This window comes from Anomaloglossus baeobatrachus, chromosome 3 (assembly GCF_048569485.1).
Source record: "Anomaloglossus baeobatrachus isolate aAnoBae1 chromosome 3, aAnoBae1.hap1, whole genome shotgun sequence".
Lineage (NCBI taxonomy): Eukaryota > Metazoa > Chordata > Amphibia > Anura > Aromobatidae > Anomaloglossus > Anomaloglossus baeobatrachus.
The window spans coordinates 337,830,929-337,848,254 of record NC_134355.1 but is presented as its reverse complement, the minus strand read 5'-3'; positions in this window follow the sequence as shown (position 1 = coordinate 337,848,254).

Genomic DNA, 17,326 nt, shown 5'->3' with positions numbered 1-17,326 from the left:
CTAACAGCGTCCGCGCAGTGACTACCGACGGGGGAGAACGGTCACCTGGTAGTGCTGCCCGAACCCCACACACAGCTGGAGAGAGAGCCGCGTAGTGGAAAGTACGGAGACTGTCAGGGAGTACCAGGCCCAAACGGGCGGCAGATCCCGGTGCGGGGATAGATCCACCTTTCCTTGCTAAACCTGCCGGTGTGGGGCCCTTAAAGCCCACGCCACAACACCACAAAAGCCGCAGCCACGTAGCCACAGTTAGGGCCCATAGTTCACAGGAGGCAAGCAGCTGGAGTGATCTGGTCCAGGCGACAAGCAAACGGCAACTGAAGGGGAGAGAGGCTTCAGCAACTTCCCTGGGTGACCCCCATAGGGACTAAAAGTCGGGGTTACCCCAAACCACTAAGGGCTAAGGAAGGCGAGTCGGTAGTCACCATCATAAGTCAGCCTGAAGGATACCTGGTTCCAGCCTGGTTCATCCCAGCTACGCCCGGGTTACTCACCCTGCCATCAACAGTGAGTAAAACCCCTGAAAGACATTCTGCTTGTGTGGAGTTATTCTGCGCCTTGTGGTTCTACACATCTACACAGGGCCCTGGGGCTTGCCTCACTCTCAGGAGGCTACTACAACTGACTGCACCCACCATCAGCCCCAGGCCTCCCTTAATCTGCAGTGGCGGTCTCCACTGACCGCAATTCTGAGAGTGGCGTCACGACAATCCTAAATAGAAGATCTCCTACCTGTGACAGGATCCAGCCGAGTGGAGTCCCTGAAGGTAATGCACCGACACTGCACTTGTGGGGCTTCACATATGAGTGAAAGATGGCGTTCAATATACGAAGAAATGTTCTTGATGCCATGCAGTCTGACTAATGTGCCTGCAGTCTTTCAACACTTTATTAATGATGTGTTTGCTCACCTGTTATGGAAATTTGTTATCATTTACCTAGATGACTTTCTCACATACTCACAGGATTTTTAGTCTATTATGAAACATGTTACAAAGGTATTGCAAATTCTCAGAGAGAATAAGTTGTATGCAAAATTGGAAAAGTGTTTCTTAGCCATTCAGGAACTTCTGTTTTTGTGTTACATAATTTGCGCTTTTAGTTTATGTATGTATCTCGCTAAATTGCAAATTATATTGAAGTGGAATCATCCTGAGAACCTTAAACTTTTGCAACTTTTTTGGCTTTTGGAAATTATTACTGGAGGTTTATTAAGAATTTCTCTGCCATAGCAAGACCCCTGACATGACTAAAAAAGCTACGAAATTTTGTAACTGATCTGAGGGTGTTTTGTATGCATTTGATTGTCTAAAAAAAATGCTTCTCGTTGGCATCTTATTAGTACAGCCTGATGTTTCTCAAACTTCTACAGTGGAGGTTGATGCATCAGAAATGGGAGTGGGAGCTGTATTATCTCAAGGTCCATCTGTTGGTAAACGGCATCCACCATGTGCTTTATTTTCTAAGACGCTATCTACAGCTGAACGTAATTGCAATATTGGTAATAGCAAATTTCTTGCAATCAAATAAGCGTTTGGGGAATGGCAACACTTCCGGTAAGGTGGTATCCATCCTCTAACAGTAATTACTGACCATAAAATTATTTTCCACCTTGAGTCTGCTAAATGTCATACAATGAGACAAGCTCGGTGGTCATTATTTTTCAATATGTTTAAGTTTTTCCAAACTTATCGTCCTGGGTCTAAGAACATTAATGGTGATGCATTGTTATCCTTTTGAGGACCCTGTCCCAATCCTTTAGAAGGGAGTTGTGGTTTTGGTGCTCAGTACTGAGGTTCAATCTAACATTTGCCCAGGCTTAAGGTCAGGCGTCATCTGGGGATCCAGTTAACAAGTCATTTGTCTCCTGAATTTTTGCCTTAGGGTTCTGGGGGAGCATTAGGATTCTGTTCTGTCTGGTCACCCTGGGCTGAAAGGTACTCTGCATCTAATATTGTTAAGGGGGGCATAATTTAGGGTGATGCAATCCAAATCATGAGTCATTTGTCAGTTGCATGCATGCTATTCATCCACACAGACCAGTGATGTACGGATCTGGGTAGAAAATATGACTGCTTTATTTACGGAAGTTCAAATAAATTTAAAAAAAAATCAGTTGGCTAGGAGCCAAGAATGCGTAACACTTCTATTGGGTAAATGGCAAAAAGAGGTAATTCTGATATATATATCTATATGTGTTTCATCATTTTATATTAAACTCAGTCAGCATGAATCACTTATGACCAGAAGTCCCATATCTGAGTACAGCTCAAACGCCATTTTGAGTCTAGTTTTGGATTACTTCATATAATTTTTAATACTGATCATAACCATGTCCATAACAATATTGCATTGCTTTTGGTGGCCCAGATTCTGGAGGGATGTGGTATCTTATGTGTTTGCGTGTGCCACCTGTGCACACGCTAAGGCTTCTTACTCTCATCTATCAGGTTGTCTGCAGTCATTGAGTGCTCCTAGTCAACATTGTGCAGACATTTCCATGGACATCATTATGGATCTTGCTTCCTCTGCTGGGAAAATGATCCTTTTTATTTGTGGTGAATAGGTACTCTAAAATGACATATTTTATTGCCTTACTATCATCACCAAATGCTAAGACTTTAGCCCAGGTGTTTATACATGAGATTGTTAGATTCCATGGAGTCCCTTCTAGTATTGTTTCTGATATGAGGAACTCAGTTTATTGCCAACTTTTGAAGGCCTTTCTGCTCTCAGTTGGGGATTAAACTGTGTCATTCATCGGCGTTCCAGTCTCAGATTAATAGATAAATGGAAGGTATGAATCACTATTTCAGCTGTTTTGTTTCAGATAATCAGGAGAAGTGGTCCTCGTTCCTTCCGCTAACCGACTTTGGAATTAATAATTGCCACCATGAATCCCCTGGTATATTTATGGTCATTATTCCCATTTCTGTACATTTCAGGAGGGCACTCATCTGAATTTACTTGAGGAAGAGCAATTAGTCTCGCTTTTTTTGACTACATGGAAGAAGGTTCAGCAACATTTGCGTAACATTTACTCTAAGTATAAGTGTGCAGCTGACTGTAGATTTGTGCCTGGTCTGGACCTGTGTGTGGGTGATCTGGTATGGTTGTCCACGAGAAACAGTTAAGTGGCTTCATTTAAGTTAGGATCTTGTGTAATTAAATCATTCAGAATCACTGCTGTCATCAATAGAGATGACCTAGCCTTTCAAAGTTGCTTATATTCACCAAAATGTTCATCAAACCTTCGAGCACCCCATTGAATTCAATGGGAGGCTAAACCTAAGGCAGAGAAAACATATTTATGGGTGTCAAAAAGCTTCCAAAATAGCAAAAAATACATTTTCAAGTTCAGCCCTACTGTTTTGGCATAGCCATTAGCTACTATTGACATAAGAAATATTGAGGTGGATGAGAGACAGGTGTGGGGCTGGTTCTCTCATACCCCTGGCAGTACAGACAGGACACAACTTAGAGACACATCTTGGGGTTTTGATATTTAAAAACATTTCAGGGAGACAGTAGGAGAGTGACATCAATTGCTATCATGCATAAATTTCCCCATAGGACCAATTATTTTTAATCTCTTTATTAATGACCTTGTGGATGGCATAGATAGTAAAGTGTCAGTCTTTGCTGATGACACCAAACTATAAATATCCAGAAAAACTGACCTGCACATCCAACAAATGTGAACAGGTGCTAACTGAAAAAACATAGTAACTATAAAATGCATACAGCTGCACACTGAAAAGCCAAAAATGTACAAGGGAAAATATGGCACTGCATTACTGCAATAGAGAGATATTTAGTTTATGTATTGGCCAATGCATGTAAGCCCGGAACCAATGGCAAGGTAATCTCTGTAATCTGGGAACCTAACTTAAATGTCACTATCTAGGTTAAAAACATCCCTGTCTGGGCAAAATGTCACTATTTGGACTACAAACCTCCATGTATTGGCAGCTAGGCTCCTGCTATAATGGTTATGAATGCAGCCAGGTCTTAGGGTGGAGTGTTCAGTGTATTTTGCCCAGACACGGATGTTTTTAACCTAGATAGTGGCATTTAAGTTAAGTTTCCGGATGTACGTCATGATAGCGACAGGAGTCATAATATGACCCATTGTTACCATGGCAACCATCATCTCTCTCTCTGGCTCCATCACAGGGCCTCCAATGGCAGTGGGGAAATGTGATTTCCCCACTATGACAATATAAATCATGCTGTCACATTTTGACAGCACGATCTAAGGGGTTAACAGGCATGTGTGGATTGCGGATACACTTGCACCTGTTAGCCGCACATGTCTGCTGATTAAATCAGAAGACATGTAAAGGGATCACCACTGGCTCACTGCAGCAGCCGGCAGTGATAAACCCTTCATGACGTACAGGTATGTCCTCAGCCGTGAAGGGGTTAATAAAGCTTTGTGGATTCCTCGTATTTTTAAACACAGCCAAGATAAAACATACAGCTGGGGTCTACATCCTCCATCTGTCTACTTTATCTGCACTGCGACTGCAAACCATTTTGTACAATTATTAATTTATTTTCACACTCCCCTTCAGGGACCCAGACAGCTAGCGTGAGCACAACCAATCACAAATGCTAGCACAGATAGTGGTGCTGCAGTCTTGCTGCAATCAATTACAAATGCTGTCACAGAGGGGGGGGCAGGGGGAGCAGTGAATACTCATGAGATTTAATGAGGGCTGTGTGACAGCAGCATGAAAACTCAATAAGTATAATTTTGCTTGCTTTTTCCTTTTTTACCAGAGTTTACAGCCTCTAGGTTTCTCTGCGGGACTGTTGGATTGCAGGACAGGACAGCACATCAGTTCAGCTATCTGGTAGCAGATTCAAATGAGTTCCCCTTAAGGCATGAGAAATGTGGTGACCTGACTGCCTGCCAAATTGCCGGATTGCTGTGGTGCCAAGTCCCACAATCCAGCAGTCTGGCAATCTGACAGTGGGTTAACCAATGGTCACACTTGGTACCGTAGGAACCTGGCTGTAATCTCCGGTGATCTGACGAATGTCCCCACTTCTCAGAACCAGTCTCCCGCTGCCCTCAATGTGCCATGGAAGCTGCAGTGATCGTTCGTGTAGCAGAGCTGAAATCATCGTGTTAAGCCTGTGGATTATGTTGGACCTGCAGGGGTGTTGTGCATGTTTATAATTTAATGAAAGAAGTGTTTTTTTTTATAATTTACACACTTAGAAAGAACTGTCTGGCACTAGAAACCCACACACCTATCTCCACTTAATTAACACAGAAACTCAGCAGAAAACCAAGCCAGCTGTACTGCAGAACCATATTAGGCGGTGCACCACCATAGCAGAGCATACCTCATACAAAATCTTCAACAGGAAGAAAACAAAGATAGAACTCACCAAGTAAAAGGTCTTCATTTATTAATAAGTCCAGACATAAAAAGCCAGGGGAGGATGCGGGGGGGGGGGAGTGACAGAGATGACGGTGACTGTTTTGCACACACAGGCTCTTCATCGGGTTCAGACTCAGCAAAGAGTGAGTCTGAAGCCGAAAAAGCACTTGTGAGTGCAAAACGGTCACTGTCGTCTCTTCACCCCCCGCATCCTCCCCTTTTTTTTATGTCTGGATTTATTAATAAATTAAGACTTTTTACTAGGTGAGTGCCACCTTTTTTATAATTTAAAATAAGGGATTTTTGTGTGTTTGTGATATTTTTCTTTTTGCTTACAGGGTTGGAAATGGGGTGGGGTTCTCACAGACATCTCTCCATTACCAAGAGACCACCTGAGACAAACCTCTAAAACATAAGTCTTTATTGATATTAAATATTAAAATGAGACACCATGTGTCTGACAAACATAAAGGACAAAAGACAATGTGCTCGTGAAGGGCCAGATAGAGGTAGGTAGAAAAAAAGCGTGCAGGAATATACTGATAATGGATAGCTAGATGAATTCTAGGCAATCTAGGAGGGACTAGTTAGATCCTTCACTTATCCTTCCTACCTGCGGAGAGTGTTATAATGTACAGAACACCCCCCGCTCCGGGTGGCTATCCCTGGCTGTCCCTGCTCTTCCCTGGCCTATGCCCACCACCAACCAGGTGAATTGTGTGCAAAACAGAAACAAACAGAAACAATTAGATTTGTTGGTTCCTGAGCTGGACTGAATCCTATGTTCCAGTCATATACTGTATCAGCAGCAGTTAGGATCAAGCCCCTGGGTCCACCAAGCAGGCCGGAGAAGCCCAGGGCCATCTCATATTCCCTGCTTTCCCCGCCCACAGGCGCCTATGATTGGTTGCAGTGAGACACGCCCCCACGCTGAGTGACAGGTGTCTCACTGTACCCAATCACAGCAGCCGGTGGGCGTGTATATACTGTGCAGTAAAATAAATAAATAAATAATTAAAAAAAACGGCGTGCGGTCCCCCCAATTTTAATTCCAGCCAGATAAAGCCATACGGCTGAAGGCTGGTATTCTCAGGATGGGGAGCTCCACGTTATGGGGAGCCCCCCAGCCTAACAATATCAGTCAGCAGCCGCCCAGAATTGCCGCATACATTATATGCGACAGTTCTGGGACTGTACCCGGCTCTTCCCGATTTACCCTAGTGCGTTGGCAAATCGGGGTAATAAGGAGTTAATGGCAGTCCATAGCTGCCACTAAATCCTAGATTAATCATGTCAGGCGTCTCCCCGAGATTCCTTCCATGATTAATCTGTAAATTACAGTTAAAAAACACACACACCCGAAAAATCCTTTATTAGAAATAAAAAACAATAACAAAGTCCCTCATCAATATCAAAGTGCCACACAATGTTTTACGTAAAATCTTTCATGTATTAATCTCAAAAAGTAACATACACCAGCTCTATCTCACTATTGGGTATGTGCCCTTTCCGCCATGAAATTTCATTTTGGTGTCATTTTGGAAGGTTTCTGGTGAGTCCGTAAAAATGGCGTAAAACTCGGACAAAATTGTTCACAGCTGTGACTTTTGAGTGACAAATGCTTCAAGGGGTCTTCCCCATGCTGTTGCCATGTCATTTGAGCACTCTTCTGAGACTTTTGTGACATTTTTAGGGTTTCTACATGCTGCCGGGGGTCATTTCAGAAAAATACTCGGGTCTCCCATAGGATAACATTGGGCTCGTTGCTCGGGCCGAGTACACGAGTATCTTGGGATGCTCGGCCCGAGCCTCGAGCACCCGAGCTTTTTAGTACTCGCTCATCACTAGTGCTTAAGTGATATATGATCATTTATTAGGAGGAAATGAATGTTAGTTTTGTGCTTGCTAGATCTGTATATCATCTAGCACAATCTTTAATAACAGTAAACAGCTTCATATCCAAAGTTAGCCGAAGCTTTTCAAGCTTTCTAATTTAAAATTCCAAATATTAAAAAAGGTTTTCCGAGGTAAAATCCATTTATAGAGTTGTTAATATTACGTGTCTGCTTGTTATATAAATTACAGCTTTGTTATTTATAATAAATAATTTAATGATTAATTAATTTATTTTTTTAATTTTCATGAATTAGACATACTGTATAATAAATTCCTCTAAAAATCATCTTAGGAAGACTTAAGTGAAATGTCGGAAATACAGAAAGAATCACTGCATTTGTAATTCAAAATGTGTGACTCAGATAGCCTTAGCTTTGAAATGACTTATGTCAAGGTTAATAATCAGAGCACCATATCGTTGTAGTCTCTACAAATTATGAAATGGCACTTGACATTTGTGCATAGGGTTGTTAATATGTCAACAATATGCCTAGAGTTATCTAAAAGGTATAATTCAACCTCAAAATAAAAAAAGTCAAGTAGCTCACAATGTTTTAATACTCATTTGAATGGCAGGTTATTTAATTACATTTTTTCAGAAAAATTCGGAATACATATATACACAAAGATAAAGTGCAGGAGAGTTTGTCACTTGGCACAACTCATTGTGATATCATATCAATTTCAAATGATGTAACTGACTACAAATAATATTTTCTGTAGAACAGACATCCAAATTCTAACGTGTTTACTCATAAACCTAAATTAAACTACAGTTGTACCTCAGGGTAACATTATACTCCAGTAAGACTCTGCCAATATCCAGTTAAATCTGCACTCTGCAGCTGTCCACTATGCCCTAAAGTCAAAAATGAATACTGGTGTGTAAAATTGGAAGTGTAGAAAACTGCTCAGTTTAGAACAAAATTAATAGATAAAGATAGCCTTAGCAAATTCCCACATCATAGTAAAGATAGCTTTGGGCTTTCATGTAAAACTTTAAGCTTTGAACAGCTGTACTTTGAAAAGTGCTGCATGGCATTTAAAATTAACTTTGCAGTGTGGTTCTTAGTCCATGAACAATTTCTTTGTGTTTTGTGGGTGGATATTATGCATTTAATGTATCATTCAAACTAAAAGCCTTCTTTACAGAGGAACAAATTTGTGTTTTTTTTGTTTTTCTTTAAATACAGATTTTATTGTCATTAAAGGGAATCTGTCAGAAGGTTTTTAGCCCTCAAACTATAGGCACATACAGCTCTTTCAAACACAAGTCCAGATGTATCTATTGCATTTCTGCAAATGTAAGACCTTCCCCAAAATTAAACCATAGAATGATTTTACAGGATTTTTGAAATATGCTTGAAATATAAGCCCTACTCCAAAAATAAGTTACAATCAGGGCCAGCATAAGGAGGCAACAAACTGTACAATTTTTAAGGGCCTCCACTCTCTTAGAGACCTCATTGTTTCTATTTTAAGGTTAAGATTAGAGATGAGCGAACCGGTCCCGGTTCGGCTCGAGGTCGGTTCGCCGAACGGGGGTCCCGTTCGAGTTCGGTTCGTCGAACGTTCGACGAACCAAACTCGAACGTATAGGCTATAATGGGAGGCAATCACAAACACATAAAAATGCATTATAAATGTACACAAACAGTTAATAAACATTGCCATAACACTTACCGGTCCTCGCGATCCCTTCTGCACTCTGTCTCCTGCCGCTATTCCATCCGATGATCGCTGAATCCTCCCGGTGACCTGCACTGCCAGCAGAGATGCAGGACCTATCGTGACGTCAAAATAGCCATGTGACCAGTCACGTGGCTATTATCTCATTGGCTACAGACTGGTCACATGACTATGACACGTCATGTAGGACCTGCGAGTGCATCTCTCCGGTACACGGTGCACATATGTGTATCGCCGTGTACCGGCGACATGCTCTAGCACACGGTCGACTCCCTGCTCTGTTAGGGACCGGCTGACACAGCCGGTCATTAACGGAGATCACCGTTGCCATAGCAACGCAGTTAGCGGTGACGTCACCGCTAACCGCGGCTCCGAGAGCACCGTTGCTATGGTAACGCGTCTGTCAGCGGAAAAAGTGGAGACAAAAATGGAGAAAAAGTGGAGAAAAAATGGAGAAAAAGTGGAGAAAAAAATGGAGAAAAAGTGGAGAAAAAGTGGAGAAAAAGAGGAGAAAAAGTGGAGAGAAAAATGGAGAAAAAGTGGAGAAAAAGTGGAGAGAAAAAGTGGAGAAAAAGTGGAGAAAAAGTGGAGAAAAAGTGGAGAAAAAAATGGATAAAAAGTGGAGAAAAAGTGGAGAAAAAATGGAGAAAAAGTGGAGAAAAAATGGAGAAAAAAATGGAGAAAAAGTGGAGAAAAAGTGGAGAAAAAGTGGAGAAAAAATGGAGAAAAAGTGGAGAAAAAGTGGAGAAAAAGTGGAGAAAAAATGGAGAAAAAAATGGAGAAAAAAGTGGAGAAAAAGTGGAGAAAAAGTGGAGAAAAAGTGAAGAAAAAATGGAGAAAAGATAGAGAAAAAAATGGAGAAAAAGTGGAGAAAAAGTGGAGAAAAAGTGGAGAAAAAATGGAGAAAAAGTGGAGAAAAAGTGGAGAAAAAGTGGAGAAAAAATGGAAAAAAAGTGGAGAAAAAGTGGAGAAAAAGTGGAGAAAAAGTGGAGAAAAAAATGGAGAAAAAGTGGAGAAAAAAATGGAGAAAAAGTGGAGAGAAAAAGTGGAGAGAAAAAGTGGAGAGAAAAAGTGGAGAAAAAGTGGAGAAAAAAGTGGAGAAAAAAGTGGAGAAAAAGTGGAGAAAAAGTGGAGAAAAAGTAGAGAAAAAATGGAGAAAAAGTGGAGAAAAAAAAGGAAAAAAAGTGGAGAAAAAAATGGAGAAAAAGTGGAGAAAAAGTGGAGAAAAAGTGGAGAAAAAAAAGGAAAAAAAGTGGAGAAAAAAATGGAGAAAAAGTGGAGAAAAAGTGGAGAAAAAGTGGAGAAAAAATGGAGAAAAAAATGGAGAAAAAGTGGAGAAAAAGTGGAGAAAAAGTGGAGAAAAAGTGGAGAAAAAATGGAGAAAAAGTGGAGAAAAAGTGGAGAAAAAGTGGAGAAAAAGTGGAGAAAAAGTGGAGAAAAAAATGGAGAAAAAGTGGAGAAAAAGTGGAGAAAAAGTGAAGAAAAAGTGGAGAAAAAGTGGAGAAAAAAATGGAGAAAAAGTGGAGAAAAAATGGAGAAAAGATGGAGAAAAAAATGGAGAAAAAGTGGAGAAAAAGTGGAGAAAAAGTGGAGAAAAAATGGAGAAAAAGTGGAGAAAAAGTGGAGAAAAAGTGGAGAAAAAATGGAAAAAAAGTGGAGAAAAAGTGGAGAAAAAGTGGAGAAAAAGTGGAGAAAAAGTGGAGAAAAAAATAGAGAAAAAGTGGAGAAAAAAATGGAGAAAAAGTGGAGAGAAAAAGTGGAGAGAAAAAGTGGAGAAAAAGTGGAGAAAAAGTGGATAAAAAAGTGGAGAAAAAAGTGGAGAAAAAGTGGAGAAAAAGTGGAGAAAAAGTGGAAAAAAAGTGGAGAAAAAGTGGAGAAAAAAATGGAGAAAAAGTGAAGAAAAAATGGAGAAAAAGTGGAGAAAAAAAAGGAAAAAAAGTGGAGAAAAAAATGGAGAAAAAGTGGAGAAAAAGTGGAGAAAAAATGGAGAAAAAAATGGAGAAAAAGTGGAGAAAAAGTGGAGAAAAAAGTGGAGAAAAAGTGGAGAAAAAAGTGGAGAAAAAGTGGAGAAAAAAATGGAGAAAAAGTGGAGAAAAAGTGGAGAGAAAAAGTGGAGAAAAAGTGGAGAAAAAGTGGAGAAAAAGTGGAGAAAAAAATGGATAAAAAGTGGAGAAAAAGTGGAGAAAAAATGGAGAAAAAGTGGAGAAAAAATTGAGAAAAAATGGAGAAAAAGTGGAGAAAAAGTGGAGAAAAAGTGGAGAAAAAGTGGAGAAAAAAGTGGAGAAAAAGTGGAGAAAAAGTGGAGAAAAAGTGGAGAAAAAGTGGAGAAAAAAATGTAGAAAAAGTGGAGAAAAAGTGGAGAGAAAAAGTGGAGAAAAAGTGGAGAAAAAGTGGAGAAAAAGTGGAGAAAAAGTGGAGAAAAAAATGGATAAAAAGTGGAGAAAAAGTGGAGAAAAAATGGAGAAAAAGTGGAGAAAAAATGGAGAAAAAGTGGAGAAAAAGTGGAGAAAAAGTGGAGAAAAAAATGGAGAAAAAGTGGAGAAAAAGTGGAGAGAAAAAGTGGAGAAAAAGTGGAGAAAAAGTGGAGAAAAAGTGGAGAAAAAAATGGATAAAAAGTGGAGAAAAAGTGGAGAAAAAATGGAGAAAAAGTGGAGAAAAAATGGAGAAAAAATGGAGAAAAAGTGGAGAAAAAGTGGAGAAAAAGTGGAGAAAAAGTGGAGAAAAAAGTGGAGAAAAAGTGGAGAAAAAGTGGAGAAAAAGTGGAGAAAAAGTGGAGAAAAAAATGTAGAAAAAGTGGAGAAAAAGTGGAGAGAAAAAGTGGAGAAAAAGTGGAGAAAAAGTGGAGAAAAAGTGGAGAAAAAGTGGAGAAAAAAATGGATAAAAAGTGGAGAAAAAGTGGAGAAAAAATGGAGAAAAAGTGGAGAAAAAGTGGAGAAAAAGTGGAGAAAAAGTGGAGAAAAAAGTGGAGAAAAAGTGGAGAAAAAGTGGAGAAAAAAATGGAGAAAAAGTGAAGAAAAAATGGAGAAAAAGCGGAGAAAAAAATGGAGAAAAAGTGGAGAAAAAGTGGAGAAAAAGTGGAGAAAAAAGTGGAGAAAAAGTGGAGAAAAAGTGGAGAAAAAAGTGGAGAAAAAGTGGAGAAAAAGTGGAGAAAAAAATGGAGAAAAAGTGAAGAAAAAATGGAGAAAAAGCGGAGAAAAAAATGGAGAAAAAGTGGAGAAAAAGTGGAGAAAAAATGGAGAAAAAGTGGAGAAAAAGTGGAGCACCCTTTGGTGCCTTTCATGTGGCACTAAGGGGTGCTTAGCTTTGTATTTAGCCAAAAAAATGACGTAGGGTTCCCCTTAGTTTTGTAGCCAGCTAGGGTAAAGCAGACGGCTGCAGCCTGCAGACCACAGCTGGCAACCTCACCTTGGCTGGTAATCCAAAACTAAGGGTACCCCACGCTGTTATTTTAAATTAAATAAGTAATTAAAAAAAAACACGTAGGGGTCCCCCAAAATTGGATCACCAGCCAAGGTAAAGCAGACAGCTGGGGCCTGATATTCTCAGACTAGGGAGGTCCATGGTTATTGGACTCTCCCCAGCCTAAAAATAGCAGGCCGCAGCCGCCCCAGAAGTGGCGAATCCATTAGATGCGCCAATCCTGGTGCTTCGCCCCAGCTCATCCCGCGCCCTTGTGCGGTGGCAAACGGGGTAATAAATGGGGTTAACACCAGATGTGTAATGTCACCTGGCATCAAGCCCTGGGGTTGGTGAGGTCAGGCGTCTATCAGATACCCGACATCACCAACCCAGTCAGTAATAAAAAAAAATAGACGACAAACACATTTTTATTTGAAAAAACACTCCCCAAAACATTCCCTCTTTAACCAATTTATTAGAATGAAAAACAAATCCAGGTCTGGTGTAATCCAAGGGGTTGCCATGACGATCCACACTGTCCCAGTCAATGAAGAGCAGAATGTTCCCCATTGGCTGGGAGAGCAGTGCAGTGACCTGAGCTAACATCAATGGGTCAGCCCAGGTCACTGCAGGGCATGACAAGTGCTGCTGTCAGCGAGGTACATTACCTGCGCTGATCTCCAGCACTGCCGACAGCCCCTGTCACTGAGTTCAATGACCGGCACCTTCACACCAAGTATCGCGAGAGGTCCGTGACGTCACCGCTAGTCAGTCTCGGGTCGGAAGCGAGAGGTGATGTGACAAGCGGCGGCCATGGAGGACAGTGACAGCGCTGAGGTCAGGATGGCGGGACTTCATCACCGCAGGTAAGCCGAGCGGGACCATGTGTGTGTGTGTGTGTGTGTGTATGTGTACATGCCGCGGGCAGGAGGGGGCGGAGTGAGCTGAGCGGGGAAGTGTGGGCTTCCTGCACGTAACTAAGATAAACATCGGGTTACTAACCAAAGCGCTTTGGTTGGATACCCGATGTTTATCTTGGTTACCAGCTTCTGGCAGGCTGCCAGCGATGGCTCCTGCACACTGTAGCTGTAAAAAGCCCTGCTTTTTGCTGCTAGAACCGTTCTCGAACGTATCTAGAACTATCGAGCTTTTGCAAAAAGCTCGAGTTCTAGTTCGATCTCGAACAGCCCCCAAAATCACTCGAGCTTAGAACTGGAGAACCGCGAACCGCGCTCAACGCAAGTTAAGATTGTTTATGAATGTTTGGTGACTTCAGTCATGTGATCAAAGGTCTCTTAATTGCAAGAGTCTAAAAGAACTGCACAGGAGATAGGCTGTTATGCAGGACTGGCATTAGGGAGAAGGGAGCTAAAATTGGGTAATTTCACAGGGCTCCCTTTTTCCTTGGGACCCCAGCACTGATATCCTAATGATAAGACTGCTTAAGTACCTTTGTGATATCACAATATGTGACTATGTTTTAATGTTCTTAATTAAAGGCCGAAGAAGAGACAGGATAGTATGTATGTGCAATGTGTGTGTGGATAGATAGATAGATAGAGCGATAGATAGATAGATAGATAGATAGAGGAATAGATAGATGGATAGATAGATAGATAGATAGATAGATAGATAGATAGATAGATAGATAGATAGATAGAGGAATAGATACAATGTGGTAGAAAAAAGAAATGGCCGGACATCCAAAATTCATAAGTTAATCTAATGCCACTAGGCAAAAAATTAAATATAACAAAAAGAAGGAAGCGATCAAACATCCAATGCAATTGAAAGTATGTATTTATTAATTAGCAAGTGCAGGGTATGGGACTAAGCATACACAGAGGGGCATACAGACGGTGGTGTCCACCAATACACAATAATAATAATGATAATGATAGTGATGGGGAGTGTCTGGGGACACCCATCAGACAATGGTTACAATCTCCATATTAATTCCCCTACCATAGGGTATGATCCACATATCACTGTCTGAAGAGAATCCACAGAGGCCCTCCACCATACAGGCGGCCGATCAGATCATAATACCCATAACAATAATATATATGCACAGCACACCATGGAACACCTCAGTACACTCACCGGAGCCCCCCCACCCGACGGACGTCAGTTTCGGCGGAAGCTTTATGCCAGGCCCGGACAGACCATGCTGGAAGTCCGCTTTTCAATGAAGCTTTAATTTCTTGACCACAGTCCCCTGATGACTAAGTGAATTAAGAAACGTGGTTGGAGGTCTAAGAAAGTATCAGGTCAGATTGTTGCCAGCTGAGGGGTATTGTGAGGCTAACTTGGTGGCTCCCCCCTCTATTGGACAACTTTTTTCTTTGCTTCATATATCACAGTGAGACCTATGCTATGGTTATTTATTGCTGTGGATTACTGCTTGTGTATTATATATGAGACAATTTCACACTACTGTCTCAACTACTGTTACTACGGTGGGGTTTTTCCCTACCGGGTACAAAGTGTCCTAACTTGGTAATAGGAGGAGCTTAACATCAGCTCCAATTGTCAGTTGGTTTTACAACCATTTATGTTGTGCGGTTTATAAGTATTTTAACTTAGCCATTAAAAGTTATATTTTAATTGTGACCACAATTCTATAGCACCAATTTTTGCTTTGCTGTTTATAGAACCGTGTGCCAACCATCGCTACAGTGACAATGCACCAGCAGGGCAGGTGACCTGGTGCCTCACAGCACCCATGCTGCAAGGCTGAGTCCCCATGACTCCAGGCCACACTGCCCCACAGACACAAAATCACTGCAACAATGGCCACCACACAGCACAAACACCCTGTGAAGGAAGCAAATTAACTCATCTTACACCACGTCCCAGTATGTGAACTGGGAGCAAAGAAAAGGCAGACCCCCTCTTGCAGTCTCCTGCTAATTAATATCACCTGTGCCAAATGGGAGGAATGCTGGTCCAAGTAAAAACAAAAAAATGAGGGGAAACATTATACATAGCAACAATGTGGTAGAAAAAAAAAATGGCGGCACATTCAAAATTCATAAGTTGATCTAATGCTGCTAGGCAAAAAATTAAATACCTGAACATGAGGTTCTTGGTTTAACATTTTAATCAGACATATGAAGCCCACTGCCACGTCATGGCGAACCTCTGAGTTGGTCCCTACTCTGATGCCTTAATGATGTGGAATTGTGTGCCAATAGATAGATAGATAGATAGATACATACATAGTGTTTCACACAGGGTTTGGAGAGTTATGTTGATGTTCCAGAACGTGACATGGCTATATTTGAATAAATGTTGATTTTTGTATTCAAGAATAAATTTAAATTGCTGTTCATGGAAAAAAATAAGACATCCCCTGAAAATAAGGTCTACCCTATCTTTTGCAGAAAAAAATCAATTATAGACCTGCGGTGACGTCAATGAGGTCACCGCAGTTCAAGCTGGCCAGCGGTGAACTCTGATGACCTCCATAAGTTTACCAAAGTTAACAGCTACCTGACTAACATGCAGAAAACAGCATGAAAGCCGTCAGCTTTGAACTCTGGTGACCTCACTGACATCCCTGCTTCTCACAGGCAGCAGCTATCCTGCTGCCCTCTGTGTTCTGGAGGCCACAGTGAGCTATCCCATTTTCTTATGTCACTGTTCACCATGGCCTTGGGTTGTAGCAGAGCAGACGATTGTCATGGGATGTCATTGTGGATTACGTCGTATCTGCAGGGGTGAAAGAGGGTGTCTGTCTTTTTTATTTCAAATAAAGGATTTTTCTCTGTTTGTGTTTATTTGGTGTTTCATGGACACTTTCTCATTACTATTGCAAGGCTTGATGACAGCTGTTATTTTTGACAAATCACATTTATCATCAATGCCATTAACTATTACCCTGATTGCCACCACAACAGGGCAATTGGGATGAGCCAGGTAAAGCAGCAGATTTAGCACATCTAATGGATGCGCCATTTCTGGGATGACTGTGACCTGCTATTTTTTGGCTGTTAAGGGCCAATAACCATGGACTTTCCAACATTGATAATACCAGTCAATAGCTCTCTGCCTTATCTTGTCTAATTATCAAAAATGTGTGTACCCCACTCAGTTTTTTCAATTATTTTTTTATAGTGGGGTTCACTTTATATTTGGTAACCAGCCAAGTTAAATCTGACAACTGCCATTATCAGCAGTTGTCAGAGTGTGAAGAGCCATGGATATTGGCCTCTTCCCAGCCTGATAAGTCCACAGATGCTGCTTTATATTGGCTGATCAGAAAAATAAGGGGGACCACACATAATTTTTATTAAATTATTTGTTTATTTTTACACTACGATACAGCATACTGACTTCAACCATCACAGACACCGGCATAGAGGGTGGGCAGGGGAAGAAGTTAATATTCATGTAGTTTAATGAGCGGGCCAGAAAAGAGTCTGACTGTTGTGTTATCTTCTGGAAAAAAAGGTGTGTATAATTGTTCTGCTCTTACTCCTATTTTACTACCTTTAGCAACCCTCTAACCCTTTACCACTTTACATCCATTTTTCACCACTGAAGTTTAGGTACCCATTGATTTGTATGGGGTTCGGCGTCCAGGGTCAAGCTCAGGTCAAGTTCAGCCAAACCCACCAAACCTGATCATCCATGGGTACACTCATCTTTTCTCTTGTATTCTCTACTAAAGATCTGCTGCTATACTTCTCTGGCACTGGAATATCTCTGCTAAGAATAATTGATTAGTTGTAGAAATTCCAACATGCCAATCTTTCTTTCCTTTGACATTATTTTTAAAGAAGTTGGGAGCTCCCCATACACATGAAAAAGTGAAATGATGCAGCTGATATCAGTGGATTTGGTGGATTTTTGTCTTATGTGTCTACCTATTGTTATCATGGCTCCAGGCTTCCTACTTTAGCTGTGCTACCTTCTTAATTGACAGTTCATGACTTGCAATG